Genomic DNA, 19553 nt, shown 5'->3' with positions numbered 1-19553 from the left:
GTAAGCAAGTAATAGCATCTCAACCGAGTAACCGAGCATATGTGTGATATGCTCCTTCAAAAGCTGGTGAACTATTTGAAAATGGAGTTCATGAGGTGCAAAAATATATAATTGTTTAACCAGCACTCAGCAATCCAAAAGGTATGTAAGAGTAAGGCTCCCAATTCTCTTTCTATAAAAATAACTGTGTGCAACACATAAATGACATTATGTAAGTAGAACCCAGGGCGAGAGCAGCTTGCCACAATTAGAACAATGATATTCCATCCATATCAGTAGTGCAAAGTACAAAACACAGGTCTCAAAATTTTCAAGACCAAGTCACTAGATCCTACATGGTGAATGGTATCAATAGAACAATGACAAACATAACAACGAAGCTTCTATGATAGGACATTTCAGATGAAACTAAACATGAAACATTCATGAATCTTATGAGGCAATCCACTGAAGACACTTGGTTGATTTAAGTTTTCTTCTTTCAATAAATTTATTTATTTGATGAAACAAAATTCATAATGTCACACCCCGCCTCCTCTAAGCAAAGGTATACGGCACTAGATACCCATATCCAGTCAGCCTAACCCTCCAGGATCACAGATACAATAACCCAATCCGTAAATGCCCCAAAATCACAACTAAAATCAGAATACACGTATAAGATTTGTAAACTTTACTACTGGTGATTCACTAAATGATAATTACCATATACCAAAATTCATTGGAATTCCGATCCTAGGCATTACGAGATTATAAATAATACATAAGGATAAATAACTGACAATAAGGAAGCGATGTCCATCAGCATGGTGTCTCGCGGACACAAGCCTTACTGTTGCCACTGAAGTCCTAAGCCTGCCTCTGCACTGGTTCTACCATCTAAAAAAATTGCAACAAATGGGGTGAGCTTCCACGAAGCCCAGTGAGGGGGGTAACATACACAAGCAATGATGACAATTCAAGAAAATGCAATAGTATAAATATTCATGCCCGACCACATCAATATGAATGCAATGACATGATCCATTTATTATCAAGCAATTCTAAGTTCAAAGGGGGTATAAGTGCTACTGCAACATAGGTGTTATCCCCAGTCATGAATGTACATTATCAGTCCTCAGGGATACAAGCTAGTTGCGAGTCAGGAGCGTGCCAGTTCTGGAACCACATCGTTACCTGGCAAACCCCTATTAATAACCCTCCCGTAATACCACATCGAATCCAACATCGCATGTAGGGTATACTCGTCACCGAATCAAACATCGCGTGAGGGTCTATCACGATGTTGGCATCTGCGCACCTCAGTCACCGAAAATCGTCCCCAACCATGGACCGTCGGACAAGAGGATTAGCCAATACATTAACCCCTATTGGCAAGGGTTGTAGCACCAGGGTGGTTATCCTAGCCCAATACATTCTAATATGCCACAACATAATTCACACTCACCCACACACACACACCCTGAGCATGCAGTGCCGTCGGCTCCAACCGTTAGCCACCTTGCACCCCAGTCACACACACACACTCACCCTGAGCATATAGTGCCATCAGCACCAACCGTTGGCCACCTTGCACCCCAGTCACATACACACACACACACTCACCCTGAGCATGCAGTGCCGCCAGCTCCAACCGTTGGCCACCCTGCACCCCAGTCTCCACATACACATGCACACACACCCTGGGCATACAGTGCAGTAGGCACCCACCACAGACCACCTTGCATCCCAGTCACACACACACATGCACAATCATAATCCACATTCTCACGCCACATCAACACTTCACATACAGAATAATATATTAATAATATGCAAAATGATAAAACTCATCCACATATGCATTATGATACAAGCATTCCATAAAAGCACACAAAATCCCCTCACCTCGAGTTTTAGATGACGGTAGATAGTTGATGGTTTCGGGTTGCATGCCCCCGTCATTTCTCAGTTCCACTCCTAGGATACATAATGTTTTTAGGTTATTCGGTTATTCAAATAGGAGTGGGACACTAGCACTCATGCCCCAATAAAAGGATAAAAATATAACTTTAAAATGGTTCACCGGTGGACAAATCCAAAAGGGGTGCACATCCTGCAATATTTTCACCGGTGGATGGTTACTGGTGGATGATCATCCGTCGGTGAGTTCACCGGTGGACAAATCCAAAAGGAATGCACATCCTGCAATATTTTCACCAGTGGATGGTCCCTGCCTTCACCGGCTAGCCGGTGACTATCAGTCGGTGAAATTAAAATTAGGGGTTTCTAGCCTAGATCAGCCCTATTGGCCCTGTGGCCTCTGTGTATGGTGGTGGAAATGCGTATTTTTCAGTGAGGTGTCATTTCCCAACTCCATTCCTCCCTTCTCCCTCTTTTGTATAGTTTACAAATTGGGTTTTGTGATTTTAGGGTTGGTTTTCATGTTGGGCATCCTCACACACTTCACTTAGCTTAGGTTTAGTGAAATTAGTAAGTGGATTAACATAGGGTTTCAAGATACACCCAATTTACTCAATACACAAGTCTAGGTTAAGCTAAATTGGGGAAGACTTAGGTTGAGCTCATGGAATGGTCATTAATGGCTCATGAAATCACTCTCACACACTATACATAGGTTTAATTTCATTTTCCCCAACTTAGGATTAGGTTAGGATGTTAGGTCATAGAGAATTTGCTCAAATTCCTAATTCCTAGGGTTTTGGTGAAGGGTTTCATAGGGATTTGTCCTTAGACCCAAGGTTGAGTGAATAACCTTGCCAATGTAGGTCTCTTACTCTAATTTCCTCCTCCCATTATGTAGTCTTTATGGTTGGGTAGGTGGGATTTGGTTGGGTCTCCATTACTTCCAATAAAGAGTGAAATGGGAAGGAGAGAGAGAGAGAGAGAGAGAGATTTATGTGTGTGTGTGGAGAGATGAGCATGTGGGCTTACCTCAAGAATGGAGCCCTAGCTTTCCTCCTTCCTTCCTCCCTTGCTCTCATTCTCCTTCTTCTTCTTCTTTCTCCCTTTCCTTCTTTCTATTTTGGTAGGAGAAGAAATGAATGGTAAGAGCCCTATTTATAGCCACTTAAGTCCCACTAAGGGCTGTTTGGGGAATTAATGGGTTTTTACCCAATACCGGGTTATTCCGCTCTAACGGGCCCACCTTAAGGTATCCGGATACATTAATCTATTCCCCAATAGGTTGTCCCAACTATTGGGGGTGGTTTGATGTGCACGGGTACGAAGACCCGGGTCCCACGGTAAATTAACCCGTTTTCGGCCAGTATTCTCACCAGTGGATGCTCCATCAGCTGGTGACCATTAGCCGGTGAAGGCTGAACTGGTCACCCTTGTGAGGAAATGGTTCCTTAAGTTGAGTGGGGCCTTCTCAAGGTGTTTTCGGTGTGTGGGCTCTACCTCTTGGAACATTTCACTAACAAGGCTCGGGAAAATTCTCTTTAATGGTAGAGTACATACCTTAACTCCTTCAATGGTTTGTAGTCCTTCCATGTAATGAGCCGGGCAAATCCATAAGTTACTAGTGGTTGTCACCTGGTTGCATCACCCATGTACAAAAGTTGAAATTAGCCCGGGTTTTTGGGTATGGGTATAACACATAAGGTGGCACTTGTTGACAAATTGATAAATAAAGCAACCAAAAATCAGAATTGAAGACTCATACCCTGTTACGAGTTTCCCCACCACCAAAGTTTCAATATTGAAGACTCATACCTTGTCATGAGTTTCCACACCACCAAGATCCACCGTATCAATGAAAAGCACATATTTCTATTTGTTGTCTACAGCAAGTACAAAAAGTTGACTTTGAATGAAGAAAACTTGAAAGGGTAATTCAACAAATAAACCTCTTTGGAGGAGTAGCAGAAAACAGCAAGGACTGTCTTTGACGTAGTATGCAATCAACAAGCTTCTCTATATCTTACCAAAATCTTAAATCTAATAGTGGGCAGTTTCATCAAGTGCAAGCATTTTCAAGCCCATCTAGAGAACGGAGAAGCCAGATTTGTTCTCAATGTGATCTAATAACCTGCCAGGGGTTGCAACTATAATCTGCAAAAAATTCTACAAAAAGTGACAAGAAGATATTAATAAAAAAATGTATTAACAATGACCCCTGAAAGAAAATATACCTAAAAAGGCAAGGAAGAATGCAAAATGTTACACTATAATAACAAAAAGAATCCCCTGATAAGCTACAAAGTAATAGCAGTATTTCCCTGGTTTCAGTTATAACAAACTTTGAGAAATGAAATGGCTTATGAAATACTGAAAAATAGGAAACCAACATGATAGAACAATTTATAAATTTTTCTAGGAGATATGCATTGTTTAAGATCTTTTATCTCAACATGAAACAGACTCAGAAAGGAACAAAAATTAAAGACATGGACAACATTTGGAACCTAATTTTTTCAGGAAAAAAAATTCCACCCCACAAGAAAAGGCAAAAATCTAGTTTACACATAACGTCACCAAATGCCGAAGGTGTATCAGTTAAAGATGCAATGACACCAAGAAGGTCTTTGAAATACACATACCTTCGTGGCCAGCATAGAAATAAGAGGAAACTTGTAATCATATTTGAAAGTAGAACAACATTCACCTGCGTAACAACATCAATAAACTCCAAATAAAAGGGATCGGAAGAAGAGAATAAGGCAAGAATGAGGAGGCAAGTATCTTATGAAACAACTCACAGATCACAGATGCAAGAGTGAGTCAACCATCCGAGGCTCTTTTCTTGTTCAGGAAAAAAAGACGAGACAGTCACACCTGGATGAGGTCTTCAATCGGTAGATCTTGAATCCATGTACTGACTCATGTCTTCGGAAATAGACTTTCAAATTCGTTGATTTCCTCTTCCCCCCCCCCTCAGCACTCTCCCTCTCCCTCTCATTGCCTTTCTCTTTACCTCTCCCCCTCCCCTTTCTCCCCTACCCTCTCTCGTTCTTCTCTATCCCTATCCAAGTTCTACGAGTTTTATCTTGAGGCAGTGCGAGGTTCAAATGGAAATCTTACGGTATATGGATACCAAATGGCTAGAAATTTAAATTGGAGAAAACTGCATATAATTTTCAGATGTAAACCTATGCCATACAGATACCAAACCACTAGAAATTTCAAATTGAGAAACCTTACAATTTTCAGATGCAATTTTTTATTTTTTTTAGTAGTAATATGTAAATCTTACCCTACGTGGGATACCAAGTGATTAGAAAATTTAGAAGGACGATATCAGTAGATTGTACAGCCTTACGTTCATTGAAATCCTTGATAACATGATTCAAATGTCAGTTGTAGGATTGGAAATTTATAATGATTTGGTCCTATCTTATTTCATGGAAAATAATATGGGGTTTCACTTTCTATCTCCTATTTTGTCTCTTTCTGGCCCCTCTCCTTACTCTCTCTCCTGTTTGTGTCTTACTGATTGATCCCTCTCTAGCCGCCCCTGGTGGAGAGGTATTGAATCCTCATTTCCTAAGGGTGGGGAGAAAAACAGACTGACTTGTGGTTGCCAACTCAGCAGCATGCCCAACATTTTTTCTGAAAAAAAAAATTATATGGCCTAATAATGTAGGATTTTTTTTTTGGCGAGCTGGGGTGAAAGGAACATAGTCTATTATCATCTATGAATTTATAGTCTATTATCATCTATGAATTTACATTGATCGGAAGTTTTATCACCCTCTCTTTCTATCCTCCAATTCAAAGCCAAAATAGTGGAAACAATTTATTACAGTTCATTCTTGTTGCCAAGACCCAAAAAAAGAAACTAGACTTGGAAAACATAAAAAATTCAGTCAAACAGGAAAACAAAAATTTGCTCAGTCTAGCAATGGAAATCCCTTTGATAATTCGAGAAAGATATTCAGAGTCATATAAGAATAAGTAAATAATATGAAAGATATAAGAAAAAAATAAAGTCAAGAGAGAGAAATCTATCTCAGATTTGAACCTGGTAATTAAAAAACATTGTATATCTCCAAGTACATGGTCCAACAAATCTTATGTAACATGAAGAGACGTCGTACTGAACATTAGGATACCTTTCCCATGAAGAGGCAAGAGTAAAATCATCAAATCCTTCAAGCTGTATCACTAAGTCGGGAAACCATAAGTTTGTTACTGCCTGTAGTTAGATAAAACACATTAAGCAATAACACCAACAACATGAGTTCATATAAGATTATAATGTTAAGAGTCAACTGACAATTTTATCGCTCTCAGATGTAGCTTTAATGAGGAAGGCACATGATAGGCACATGAAAAATAGATAAAGATAAACAGAGAAAATAGAGAAAACAGGAAGATGGGAAAGACTTACTAGGTGCTTTATTGCTGAATTAATTTTAGTTTCCTTAAAAGCATGTCAGATCCAACAAAGGTTTTAGAGAGAACTTCAAAACAGTAGTATACAATAAATTATCTTTTTTGGTTTTTTGAATAGGTAACTCAATTATCATCAAAGACTTGTAAAATAAAAGAGTCACACGACCCCCATGTACTTTTTGTACATTTTGGAATTTGGAGTCTTACCTGGTTCCTGATGCAGATAAAACACAGAAGTCTGTTATTTTAGTGGAAATATGCTTTGGTTGTGTTACATATATGCTGGGCCTTAGGTCCAATGGTCTTTCTTTGTAATAGCCTAAAAAACCACTTTAATGGGCCTAAAATATGAGTAGGAGGTGGGAATACAGGATTTAATTTATTATTTAGTCTAGTTAGAGTCTTTCTGTATTTTAATTTTTATTTAAGTGTTTTAGTTAATATGAAATAGGTTTCTATCAGTCCAGCATTGTTTTAAGCTGTTTTCCTTTATTTTATGCAGAGATTTAGTCAGTTAAGATTACCTCCATGGAAATATATTGGCTGGAGGAGTTTTAAGCTTAGTTTGAGTCTGTTTTGGAGTTTTTTATATAAGGTTGTAGGGGGCTTCAGCCCTGTACACGATTTACGTTAGAATGAAATTGGTTTGCTTGCCTTCTAGCCTGTGTAGCAGTTTATGATGATTTGTCCAGCCCAAATGTGGTGATGCAGTAGATTGATTGGCAGTGATTCCAATCCAGGTTTGGTTCTATTTTTTCACTTGTTGGTTCTAATGCAGAACCGGGGTTTAAGAAAACCCTGTTCGGGTCGCTTAATGGGCCCACTCAAATAAGAAAACTGAATAATCAAATTGCAGTGGCAGTATCCTAAATACACAGATTATTAATGAAGTACTTGGGAGATGGGACTTAAAGGGAGTTAATAATTATTTGGTGGGGGTAAATTAGGAAGTAATACAATAGTATGAGATATGGGAAAATTAAAGGCAAATAGAGGGGTAGAATAGGAAATCAGAATAAAGGGTATTAACAACCTATCTCACGATGGGGGTTGCCATCTTCCTTGGACCAAAACAGGGGTGGCAAATAGGGAGAGCTTCAGATCGAGAGAAAACCTTCATCAGGCCTCTGTGTGCTCTAAAATTCCAGGCGAAGATTCTCCGGAAGAAGCGCTAACAAACTCACAAGACTAACACTTGGATCTGCGGGTTGGAAGGCTGCAGAAGGAACCTGAAATAGAACCTGGCGGTAGCTTAGGGTTCAGTCCTGAAATCAATCTTGTAGCCCACAACAGAGAATGACTTTGGAGGGGATTCTCTAGGGTTTGAATCGCCCACAAGGAAGCGGCCTTCAACCAAAATCTCAGACTTTAACCAATAATGGACAAGGTGCAACAAGCCTCCTTTTGGTGCTTGGTATTACTGCCCAGAAGAGATGGTGAATAGAACCAGCAGCTGTGAATTAGGAAGCAGAGACAGAAGAAAAGAGAAGATGAAGAAAGAAGAAAAAGATCAAAGTGGGAGGGGGGAATATGCAAGGCTCACGGTAGCCATGGTCTCAACCATTAATTCAAACATTCAATTCTTTCATTCAAAATTGAAACTCCATAATCGTTACAGCAATTTAAAGAAAAAGTCCTCACATAAAATTAGAAAGCAAGTAAAGATAGAATTAATCTAAAATGGAAACTAACTAATTGCAAAAGAAATCCTATGTATCTGCTTCTAAAGTAAAGAAAATCAAATATACTTATTTGCTTTCCTAAATATCAACTACCAACCTTGACAAGACCAGAATATCGGATTGATCGGTTTGGATTGGTTGTGTCTTGGCTTAGGCCTCAATAGTGGGTCAGTATGATCCAACCAGCCAAGGCATCTGCATCAGCTCGCCTCCTCTGAAAAGAACTCGACTCCGTTGAGTTTGGATGAGGTCCAAGAATGCCGTCGGAGTCAATGCACCTGAGGAGGAAAGTACTAGCTGTCTTCTTGAGTTTCAATGGGGGAAGATCCTTTGCCGGGAGAAACTTCATCTCAAGTCCACCATGCTGAAAGGAGTAGATATTCTCATATCCACAATGCTTGGCTTTCTTGTCAAACAACCATGGGCGCCCTAGAAGAATGTGATAGACTTTCAGAGGGAGAACATCATACTGCACCTGATCAATCAGTCCACCAATGGAATACGTGAGCACACCTTTCATTAATTTTTAAATTAGTGTTGTTCAGCCACCCAACCTTGTATGGATTCGATTAAGGCTCCGTTTTCAGACCCAACTTACGAACATCTTCAGCAACGATGTTGGTGCAACTACTGGGGTCGATCACCATATTACATAAGTTATAATTGCATCGCACCATAGTCTGAAAGATACTATAACGACGCCAATCGTCCTCCTCGGGAACCTTCTATGTAGTCAAACGAGGATGGATCACATAGAATGGTTGACGCTCGTCATCACTATCACCATCATTGATCTCACCAGGCTCACGTTCACACTCATCCTCCATATTTACCGTTCCTGTTTTCAGTTTCTTTTTTGGTGCATAGGGTATAAAATTGTCCTTATCGATGAATACTAACAACCGATTAGGACACTGATTAGTTCGATGCCCGTATCCCTTGCACGTGAAGCATTGAATAGCCTCTTTTGGAAATACTGAGTTCCTGTCATAGCCACGGTGAGGTGGGGAGTAAGGTCTATCAGAACCACGACACGGAGGGAAATATGGATGAGCTGATCGAGCCGATCGTGTAGGCGTTGATGAAGAACCACTAGCCTGGGGTTTATTAACCAAACCCGATTTCTCTAGAGGAGAAGATTGTTGTGGGCATGAGGCATCTCCTCTAGAATATGCATCGGGAAAAGCCCTCCGAGTGTAGGGCCTCTTAAGACTTTCCTCAACCTGATAGGCCTCTTGAATTGCATCCTCCATGGTAGACAATCTACTAGCGGCCGGTGCGGCACTAATCTGTGGATGCAAACCATTGCAGAATTGCGCTGCGAAGACTTCCTCGTCCCACTCAAAGCTAGATCGAGTGGCTAAATAGTAGAATCTGGCCACGTATTCTTCAACTGACATATTGTCTTGTCTCAACTGCACAAATTTGAGATGTACACGTTGCTTGTAATCGGTCGGTTGGAATCTTCTGTCTATCGCACCTCGCATTTCAGCCCATGTAGTAACTTACCCCAAATCTCAAGTCCGATTTTGCTGTTGGTGTTTTATCCACCAACACGAGCTGTTCCTTTCAATTTTCCCTATGCAAATATCAACTTTTTAGCCTCTGTCAAGTTATACCATTTGAAGAAAATCTCCAAACTGTGAAGGTACTACTCTAGACTGTGGTCACCATAAAAATCAAGGACGTCCAATCTCGCTACCTTGTCTGGTTTGTCATCATATCGTCCAGTCCCATATGGTGGTAATGGTGGTGGTGGTGGAAGGGGAACGTGTGGCAATGGGTGTGGGGTGACATGTGGCAACCCTTGCAGGACAGAGTTGGAAGAATCCTCAGATATCATGGGACTCTTTCCTTTCTCAGAAACTGTCAACCTGTTAATGGAAGCCTATAAAGAAGTCATCACAGTCTCCAAAGAAGTGACATTATTATTGAGCATGTTGACACTTCTCTCTAAGGTAGTCACTCGTTCAGTGAGATTGGCAATAGTTGTATCAATCTCTTCTCTATATGAACCAATCCATTGAAGAAGATCATTGTTAATCACCATAGCATTAGGAATGTTTTGGCTCTGATACCACTAAATGCAGAACTGGGGTTTACGAAAACCCTGTTCGGTTTGTTTAATGGGCCCACTCAAATAAGAAAACTGAATAATCAAATTGCAGTGGCAGTAGAAAATTGAAAAATCAAATTCCAGTGGCAGTATCGTAAATAAACAAATTATTAATGAAGTATTTGGGAGATGAGACTTAAAAAGGAGTTTATAATTATTTGGTGGGGGTAAATTAGGAAGTAAAATAGTAGTATTGGATATGGGAAAATTAAAGGCAAATAGAGGGGTAGAATAGGAAATTAGAATAAAGGGAATAAACAACCTATCTCACAATGGGGGTTGTCTTCTTCCTTGGATCAAAACAGGGGCGGCAAATAGGGAGAGCTTCAGATCAACAGAAAACCTTCATCATGCCTCTGTTTGCTCTGAAATTTCAGGCGAAGATTCTCTGGAAGAAGCTCTAACAAACCCCACAAGACTAACACTTGGAACTGCGGATTGGAAGGCTGCAGGAGGAACCTGAAATAGAACCTTGGCGGTATTTTAGGGTTCAGTCCTGAAATCAGTCTTGCAGCCCACAACAGAGAATGACTTTGGAGGGGATTCTCTATGGTTTGAATAGCCCCCAAGGAAGCAGCCTTCAACCAAAATCTCAGACTCAACCGGTAATGGACAAGGTGCAACAAGCCTTCTTTCGGTGCTTGGTATTACTGCCCAGTAGAGATGGTGAATAAAACTAGCAGCTGTGAACAAGGAAACAGAGACAGAAGAAGAAGAAGAAAAGAGAAGATGAAGAAAGAAAAGAAAGAAGAAGAAGATCAAAGTGGGAGGGGGGATATGCAAGGCTCACAGTAGCCACAGTCTCAATCATTAATTCAAATATTCAATTCTTTTATTCAAAACTGAAACTCCATAATCATTATAGCAATTTAAAGAAGAAGTCCTCACATAAAATTGGAAAGCAAAGTAAAGATGGAATAAATCTAAAATGGAAACTAACTAATTGCAAAAGAAATTCTATGTATGATGTATCTACTTCTAAAGTAAAGAAAATCAAATATACTAATTTGCTTTCCTAAATATCAACTACCAATCTTGATCAGACCAGAATATCTTTGGGTTGGTTGTGTCTTGGCTTAGGCCTCCATAGTGGGTCAGTCCGGTCCAGCCAAATCAAGGCATCTGCATCAGGTTCTCAGATGGAGATCTAGACCAGGAAGTAACACATGATTAACATTGTAGAAGAGAACCTAGATAATGGTGTGAGTGTAGCAGCCATTTCAATAAATAAAGCAAACAAAACTACTCATACAAAAAAAATTGTGGGGGGGGGGTGTAACGGAGTCTGCAATCATTAGATCAGGATAATCACACACTGATTCATTCAGTAAAATTTATCCCTCTACAAAGTCTCAAGGTCAAATAAAATGTGTATACTTAAGACGCTAAAATAATTAGAAATCCATAATAATCACATGTATGAAGACATCACCAAGCTAAGCGTGTTATAGAACAATAAAATGGGGGGGGGGGAAGGAAAGCTGAAGAAAATCCCTGAGTTAACTGAAACCATCCAAAATGGTTAGTCTAACTTTGGGGGGCAAGGTACACCCAAGGAGAAAGATATTTAAGTCAGATTACCTTCAAAAAATAATATGCTTCATAGATAACTAAAACAGTTATACAAGAACCACCAGAAAGAAAATATCAAGGACAAAACAACAGATAATTTATTCAGGAAAACTTTAAATGGAGATGAGCTCCTCCTCCCGTGCAGTAAGGAAAAAAACCAAAGTTGTAAGTTATAACGAGGCTCTTCTGCAGCAATATGAAAAGTACAAGGTAGAATCAAAGAAATCCAAAAGCTTTGGTAGCAAAAGGTCTTTTTCTCTGTATCTAGCATTTATGATTCTAATTCAATAAATACAAGCTTGTAAGATTTGAATGAGCAAGAAAAACAGATGTAAGGATATTAGAATGAGTTCCTTCATTGAAATTTTTATCACCCTCTCTTTCCATCCCATCTCCAATTCAAAGCCAAAATTGTGGAAACAATGTATTACACAGTTCATTTCTTGTTGCCAGGACCTAAAAAAAGAAACTGCACTCAAAATACATAAAAAAACTCAGTCAAACAAGAAAACAAGAATTTGCTGAGTCTAGCAAAGGAAATCCACTGATAATTCTAGAAATATATTCAATCACGTAATAATAAGTACACAACATGAAAGATATCAGAAAAAAATAATTTCGAGAGAGAAAAATCTATTTCAGATTTCAACCTGGCAAATAAGAAACATTGTGTATCTCCAAGTACATGGTCCAAAAAATCTTATGTTAACATGAAGAGAGCTCTTAATGAATATTAGGATCCCTTTCCCATGAAGAGGCAAGAGTAAAATCATTAATCCCTTAAAGCTGCATCACTAAGTCAGAAAACCATATGTTTGTTGCTGCCGCTAGTTAGACTTGAAACACATTAAGCAATAACACCAACAACAGTTCTTAGAGCCAAAACCAATGCCAAAACTATACATAATTGAATATAAAGATCAAATGCACCACAACCCTATCCTCCTCTACACATTATAGGTGCACCACATCCTTGTTTATTACTATCGATCTGTAAATAAATGTTATGTAATTGTTGGAACAATCTATTTGGGTGAGGCTATGCTAGTTAACCCACAGGAATTTACATATCTACTCCACTCCTTCACCCGAACAGTTATCTAAGAGAGAGAGAGAGAGAGAGAGAGAGAGAGAGAGAGAGAGCACCCAAACATATCCAGAAGCAGATCACTCAATAATCTCTATAGATGGAAATCTGTTTCATTGTGCAGCATCTATATGGATTGTAAGCACAAGGGACTCAAATTAGTCTTGGTGGATTGCAACCCTGATTAGTTGAAGTTTTGGAACTCCCAACTCAAGAATATGGTGGATGATTTCTCCGAGAACCTTTCCAAGGGGATCCGGCTGATTCAGGAACCCATCGAAGGTCTAAGGGTTTAGTGTTTAGTGTTGAAATTCTCATTAACAATATCGTCATATCCTACCCTATATAAGGGCTTGAGATCATCTTCGGAAGCCTATTCAAGGTTGCAGATCCTCTTCGGTGTTTGATAAAACAATGGGAAGCCCCCTCTCTTTCTCCCCCACCTGGCATACCCATTTCTTTCTTCTCTCGCACACCTCTCTCTTCTTCTTTTTATATGCTTTCTGATATATTTTTGTTCTTTCCTCTTCTTCTACAATAAAACAACATGAAAATTTTATTTTCTTTTATCGATTCTTTTCTTTGATTTTCATTTATGGCATCCAAACACAGCCTTAACGTTAGTTTAAACCCTTTTTCTTGGATAACTATTCGGGTGAAGGAATGGAGTAGATTTGTAAATTCCTATGGGTCAACTAGCATAGCCTCACCCAAATGGATTGTTCCAACAATTCAAATAACATTTATTTACAAATCGATAATAATAAACAAGGATGTGGTGCACCTATAATGTGCAGGAGGAGGATAGAATTGTGGTGCATTTGATCGTTATATTCAATTATGTATAGTTTTGGCATTGGTATTGGCTCTTAGAACTGTTGTTGGTGTTATAAGAAAAAATTACATAATGCTACCCCCCCCCCAAACTTTAATTAAAGGAATATACAGCCCTGACATACATGATTTGAACAAAAAATAGTCACAATTTATCTCAGCCACACGATCTGGACCATAGATTACATCTGCATTACAAGGCTCAACACTAGAAACTAAGTGTGCAGAAAAGGTGATGGACAAACTACTAAACTACTATAGGTAAGGGGTGGTTCTATTTTATAAATCAGTTCAAGATCCCTGTTAATCAGGCTAATAAAAAAAAATAGAGACCAGAACACTCTTGAAGTAGCTCCCCATTGCATCTCAGATCAAGATCATCACACTTGCTCCCCCACAAGTGAACGCCCATTGAAAGTGGAATCATCAGATGATATTCCTTTAGAATCCACTCAAGTGAATCCCAAGGAGGCACTTGATTGATGTTATAGCTCTGAGATAAACAGAGATTGGATTTCTCAAATGGCTAAGCCAAATCAAAGTTCACCATTAATCCATTACAGCTCAAGTCAAGGAGTCAGTAACGATATTTTATATACTTTGTGATGTCTACCAGTTTCGGCTTTGGAACCAGAAATCAGGAATTTTTAGGGCTCAGTATAGTAATTAAGATTTATATTTACAATCTTCTTTCCAACTCTGTTTTGTCCAGCTTAAGGCCTTCAAATCTCTTTGTTTCATGACAATGACAATGCATTTGAGTTCAGCATGCACCATGCATTGAACTTCAGGCCCAAAAGCCAGAGCCCGACTCCAAGGGGACAACCTCATCCTGAACTGTAAAAAGGTGGTCTTACTGAGAACCCTAGAAGACGAATAGCTGTAACATATAATACCTTGGTATAAATAAATATAACAAAAAATTATTGAGATGCATTTTGATATTACAACAACTCAGCTTTTTCCCAACTAATTGTGGGGATGACAAAGAACTAAAAGTGTCCATATGAGCAAATGAAATGGAATAAGATAGTTGCCAAATGAAATTGAAACCCAAAACGAAGATCATTGAGTATAATGGCTATATGGACACAGAATGCAACTCAACTAACAAAAAATAAACCAAGAGTTTGTAAGCACCACGAAATTTGAGGTGTATACCCATTTTAGGCTTTCTTTGGTATGGTTTATATTTCTATTTATCTGATACATTTCCCTTTTTGTAGATGTTTGGTATGATATATATATATATATATATATAAATTAAAATAAATACAGAGTTGAAGAGATGTTAATGATTTATTAGCATAGTGCTAAACCTTTATAAGCACATGTTCTAACAGCTCAAAACTGAGAGCACTATCGACATTGCATATTATTTTAAAACAAACCTATAAACCCGCCTTTCACCTCCATCTTCCTGGTTCCATCTATCCACAGAAAGAATGCTCTGCACCAAGGTCACCAGCTTCTCCACCCATGATTTAATTGGAGAAATCGGGTGGGATAATGGTGGCATTGGAAGCGGCAGAGGAGGAGTGTCATGGTGGAGACGAGGTCGTCTTCACTCGACTACAAAAAAGTTGGAGTACAATAATTTCTCGGCCTTCCCTTGAGCTTCTTTAAATCTTTGTTGTGGTTGCTCTTTGTCCATTCCGTCAAAGGGAAAGATCAGGTTACTCCCGTGATGTAAAAACAGCCTAACTGAAACCCCACTTTGGGATTCTCTGTTGCACCAAAGCTTCATATTTTTAATTCTATCCGAGTTGCAAATAAGGAGGAACTATTCCCCATTTGTACGCATTTATTTTTACCGTTATATCTCAACACCGAGGGGAATTGATGAATTAGCACTGCCTTTGGCCATTACAAACCCATTTGGAGGCCCATAACAGGGAAGAACCAGGTCCAATTATCGTTGGTTAGTTCAGTAGAATAATTAAGAAGCTTTATTTATTTGGGACATTATTAATTTTATATTGGATAGGATACATAGGAAAACCTTAGCAAGTTTTGGAATTGTTTTAGGATAGAGTCTTTTTCCTTTAATATTTATATGTTTGTAACCCAATCATCGAAACAGATTTGATGGAATAGAAGTTTGAGTGGTTACCTCCCAGTTGTGTTGTAAGACCAGGTTGGTCGAATGCCATCCCTTCTTCTCTTCCCTTCTTCTTTCTTCTTGTTCCTTCTTTACTTGAGTTTCTAAACTCAGTCCACATCTCCTGTTCAGTGGTGCTACTAGCTCCACAAGACTAGGATCGATCTCCCTTCGCTATTCCTCTACTGAGATTTTGCACCATGGTTCTTGCCTTAGAAGCAATTCAAGCTGTTGAGTCTGGAATCTTAAGCTTGCGTGTTCTGTGATTCCTGTGAATATCAGGTCTGACCTGAAGCTTTCTGCCAGACACAATTTCAGGCCTTTAGTGGGATTTCACCTTTTGTTATTTTGGGTGACCATCTGATGTAGACCAAGTCCTCAATTGGGGTTCCAAAGGTGGTTCACATTTCACAGACATCAAGATATGCAAGATCAATTGGGCTTCCTTACCTTGGGTAGAAAACCTTTCTTAAGGCTACCGATTGGGATTTCTTTCTATTAATTCTGCCTTGGCCAGAAAGACAGCAAGAGGAGCTCGATTGAGAAGTTCTAAAGGCTTTGAGTTCTTTTTTGTTTATTCCTTTTGTAATCAGTTGTATGTCTTTACAAGCAAATTGGTTTCCTTTCTTCATTATTTCCTATTTCCTAGCTTCCTTTTTTATCGCAAGCATTCTTGCCTATAAATTGCCACCAACTCCTACAGAGTCCCACACGATTTGAGTATGAAGGAAAGAGTTTGTTTACAAACAATGTTGTGAGATGCAGTTGAGGTGAGAGAGCTATAAGAGGGTGAGAGTCCCAATCTCCCCCTTCCATCGATTCTTTTCTTTCCTCTCTTTGTTATATATTTTCTGAGCGTTATTTACTCTGTCCAAGACATGTTTGAAGGCTAGCTGAATAAAAGCCCTCATCTCCTGTTGCTGCCACTATTGAGGTCCACAGACCCAAGAATAACCTGGCGGCAGGCCAGAGATGACATATCTCCCAGATCCTGCAGCCACTTGAATCCATAATTTAAAGTATTATTAGACACCCTAAGAAGGTCACTCAATAAGCATTGTAGAGCCCCTTCAAGTCTGGTCATTGATTTCTTGAAAATCTCCTATTTTCCTTATCTAGTTCAAGATTGTTCAGATCTGATCATCCAGCCACTAACTCAAGCTATAACTTTGAGGGTTGTTTGAGGCCTGAATATTATCTGACCCTTAGTGAGTGTTCACTATTTTATTTGCTGGTTTTAGAACCCTTTCCTGACCTAACTGATTGGCATTTAATTTGGATCTCTGTTACGGGTTTGGGGTTTAGTATTATATTAATAACTGTATCAATGTTGGAGTTGTTTGTGGTCCTTATTGGGTTGTGTATCTGTACCTAGCGTTACATTACAGTCATTTGTGTTCAATAGGGTAGGATATTGTGAATTTTACCCTAGAATTTCATTGGATTTGGACTCGGAGAGAATGTCCGACTGAGTCTTCTATTTCTGCATCTACTTTTCCGTCTTTGAACTCATTTCAAGTCTCTAACGAGAAAATGAAGAAGACATTAAGTTCTCTTATTTTCAAATAATACCAGAATTTATGTTAAGTACACAAAAGCCCTTCATCTTTTGATTTGTTCCTGTTTAATCATCTCTTAATAGAAGCTTCAGAATTTCCCTTATTTAAAACAATTGTTTCCAAATCCTGATTTTTTTCTTCTCCCAAAAGGGCCCCAAACTGTTCACCATATCTACTGTTTTTCGACCCAACTTTGATATGGATTATATAGAATTCTTGCAGGATCACAAAAATCACCAAAGTAGGGTTTCATGACCCAAGATTGCATTACCCAATCTACCTAGAACTAGTATTGCTGAAGTTGCCAACAAATGACTCTTGAAACTCCACCTTCTAAAAAAAAATATGTGATAGATAATTATAAGGAAACAGTAGCTCACAACTTATTCGATCCCATACAACAAATAAACCCACCCCATTCAATTGTAGAATTTTAGACATCAAGAAAGTTACAGGTTGAGCTTACTTAAATTTAAACTTGGAGATCCCACTCTTGCAAGCCTATGTGGAGGCTATAACGCCATAATCAATACCATGTTCACATTCTTGTTGGGCACTACTATCAGAGGACAAATATAAATAACCAAACATGGTAGGTATAAAAAACTCACTACAAATTATTCCAACTATTTTTTTTGGGTGGGGGTGGGGGTTAATTTACATATAAGTATATAGCCACCATTCCACCAGCATATCTCAAGAGAAAGGTTAATGAACTTAAAAAAGGAACAGTATGACTATTATAGAAAAACAATAAGAAATAAATACTTCATTCACACCTCACAGCCATTAATAACACATGGGCAATTACACCATCAGAATAAATCAGGTAATGTAAATCATAAAAACAAAACGGACAGAGGACATACGGTTTTGCTTCTTTATGAAGCATTGGCAAAATAGTCTGAACAATAAGTTGTATCATCACCGAATGTGAAGCAAGCGAGGGAAGAACTTCAAGAAGTTTTACCTGCAAAATAAATGTTACATATTAAGATGAAAACAGGAGGAAAACAAGAAAAAGGGGGAAAAGAAAAGTGATTTGTAGTATATATTCTCAACTACGTACAGAATCAAACAACTAGACAATGACAGCTTACCGAAATTTCATGGGAGCTACTCTTATTATTGCAGAAAACTTTATTATAAAAAAGAATGGCTAGCAACAACGGTATACCCAGTCTAGGATCCATAAAGCCAACAGCAGCCAAAGAATCTATAGCCGAGCTCCCCAATGAATTATGCATGACTAAAACAGCATTTATGGAACTGAATAAAAATGGCATTTCTAAAAGGTAAAAAAGAAACAAAACTGTCATGTGATGAAAATAAACTTGAGTCATAAAACCCGAGCTTAATTTTGATGATATCCTTAGTATTATACATTAATCAATGCTTGTTCAAAATTTACAGGATTCAGAGGTAATAGTGGAGACCTTTTTCTTTCAGCAGTCCATAAAGAAATATTCCGAGTTGAGACATCCATGGTATCCGATCACTGTTCATCACTTTAATACTGGTCTAACCAATGGAAGCCAAACTTAGAAAGTAAGAAGTAGAAAACAAAGATGGGTCCTGAGAATTTCAGCACAGGAAAACAGGTGATCAAATTTCAAATTCCTAGTCAATATGGTAAAGCAAGTACTGACACTTCGACACATTTATTATCATAGTAGAATATGGTTTATCACATTAGGACTGATACCGAACCTGAAAGTCTCATAATAGTGGTCATCACTAAGGTAGTAAACTTTCACCGTCAGTATAGCAAATAGAACAACTCGATCTCACTATTTCAACAACAATCCCTATCGATGTAGGGGCATATCCTCCACGAAAAAACATGAGTTCGAAGATTAATTATAAGAGAAACACACATTCCTCATACAGAATGCAAACAACATCCAGTTCAGATAATGTTGATAGAAATTTTGCAAAGCAGCAATAATTATGAGCCATGGAAGGATCAAGATACAGGAGTTTTTTCTGACACTGCCATGTAACTTTCAAGAAGAGCAATAATCCTTTTGACACTGCAATCCCACTTCCAATTGAACTCAACTCAACTCAGTAATCCTTCCACAAAGTAACAGGGTTAGGTCAGCTAAAATTCTCTGCTCCCCCTAGCCTCAATGAGTACCCATAAATTAAGAACCAACAGTAAAAAGGAAAGGGAAAGCGGAAGAGAATATTTATGGGGTAGAGAATATATATATATTTTTTTGGTAATAAGGGTAGAGAATATTTGTGTGGGGGGGGGGGG

General features: G+C 38.7%; 1 long non-coding RNA gene across 2 annotated transcripts in view; it reads right to left on the bottom strand.

The window, feature by feature from the left end:
- Positions 1-589: 589 nt before the first annotated feature.
- The window catches only part of LOC122065381, a 23304-nt gene continuing 4340 nt past the window's right edge, over positions 590-19553 (bottom strand). The window contains exons 4-8 of one of the 2 annotated variants that reach the window (XR_006135997.1): positions 18727-18811; positions 18160-18260; positions 8119-12178; positions 3463-7792; positions 590-879 (exon numbers count right to left, since the gene is read on the bottom strand). This is a non-coding gene — a long non-coding RNA (uncharacterized LOC122065381). The other variant, XR_006135996.1, reaches the window with a different exon arrangement.

The sequence above is a fragment of the Macadamia integrifolia genome, unplaced genomic scaffold (genome assembly GCF_013358625.1).
Source record: "Macadamia integrifolia cultivar HAES 741 unplaced genomic scaffold, SCU_Mint_v3 scaffold1989, whole genome shotgun sequence".
Classification (NCBI taxonomy): Eukaryota; Viridiplantae; Streptophyta; class Magnoliopsida; order Proteales; family Proteaceae; genus Macadamia; species Macadamia integrifolia.
The sequence above is the reverse complement of the archived record's forward strand: the minus strand, read 5'-3'. Positions and strand labels throughout refer to the sequence as shown.